Raw genomic sequence first — 1,642 nt, 5'->3', positions numbered from 1 at the left:
TAAATCAGTTTATTTCTTCAAACCTCAGAGACACAGCTGATATAAATACAGCCAGCAGACAAATGCATAGACTATTATCACTATGATGTCATGATACATCTTTTAAAACACATAAACTGCTTTTYTGTGAAGAATATTCATGTCACATTTTGCTGAATTATATTTTCTGAAGAAGTCAAAGTTTTACACGCTGAAAAGATCACTTCGAATATATATGTGTTTGTTTTTTAGCCAAAATGAAACCAGAACCACCACAAACAGCTCCTGATCTCTTCAAGTTCATGTTGTTGCGGTGGCTGAGCAGCAGGGGGCGCTGCACAGCTGAAGTTTTCTGACTTTTGTTTTCTCATCTCGGGCAGAAAAAGAAGTTGTGTGCAGAAGTGGGACGTTGTTGTTGTTGTTTCATCATTACACACATTTTTTTTGTTTTATTTAAACGTCATATTGCACTTTTAAACTATAAGATCAACTTTGAGATTGAAACTCTTGAAACCCAGAAAGAACAAACTTAAGAAAAGTAATAAATAAGAATATATTAATGAAATAAATCAAACTTAGGACTGACAAATGGAAGTGAGATTCTTGGACAATTAGCAAGTTTTCAGTCAAAACAATCTAAAAATTACAGTTCGTTAATTTAAGCTTAAATTAATGTTGCAAAACATTACACTTTAATTTAGTTTGATATATTTTGACCTTTATAGTAAAACGATTTCTAGATTCTTAAAGATTATTTCAAGAAGGAACAATCTTGAGCCCAGAATAAAGCAAATAAAACCACATATTTCATAATAATAATAATAATAATAATAATAATAATGTAAAAAACATTATTCATACATAAACAGGCTAATGTAAGAGACATATATTTTTGTGGACACTAAAACCCGTTTGAAAACACTCCTCAATGCTTGGACGTTTAAAGAGAAAAGTGTTATTTTTTTAACTTTAAATGCTTCAAAAATAAAATGAAACAATCGTTAGCTTAATATTTTCTTGATTTCTTTCTTTGTTTTAAACATCTCAGTGAATTTCTCTGATAATTATTGAGGTTTTCACGAGATGTTTGAAACGTTCAACAGAAACAAAAGGAAATATTCAGTAATTAGTGTATTTATATATATTATTACACTTTATTTCTTTAATTTAAGGGAAGCTATGATATGTTTTATAAATTGTATCAATGGAATTTTATTATTTAAGGCATTTTTTAAATCTAAACCACTTTACCTTACAAACAATTAAACTGAAAACGACATTCTGATTAGAAACCGCGGCAATCTTTCCATTTTAAAACATAAATATACAAATCAATATATTTGAGATAAATGTCATCGACTCAACATAAAAAAACAAAACAAAACTTGAGTCGATCAAACTGTTTCTGAATTCATTTATTGAGTGGCTCACATAAAAAGCCATTCTCAGCGAGAGGGGAAAGAAAAAGAAAAAAATATTGGAAAAATAAAAAAAAAGGAAAGAAAAATCACTTTACAACATGCTTTACTTAAATTAAACGAGAGGGCTGAACCAACGATTTCCAAAGCATACAAATCAATATATTTGAGATAAATGTCATCGACTCAACATAAAAAAACAAAACAAAACTTGAGTCGATCAAACTGTTTCTGAATTCATTTAT

This window comes from Austrofundulus limnaeus, unplaced genomic scaffold, assembly GCF_001266775.1.
Source record: "Austrofundulus limnaeus strain Quisiro unplaced genomic scaffold, Austrofundulus_limnaeus-1.0 Scaffold52, whole genome shotgun sequence".
Taxonomy (NCBI): domain Eukaryota; kingdom Metazoa; phylum Chordata; class Actinopteri; order Cyprinodontiformes; family Rivulidae; genus Austrofundulus; species Austrofundulus limnaeus.
This window is presented reverse-complemented; position numbering follows the sequence as displayed.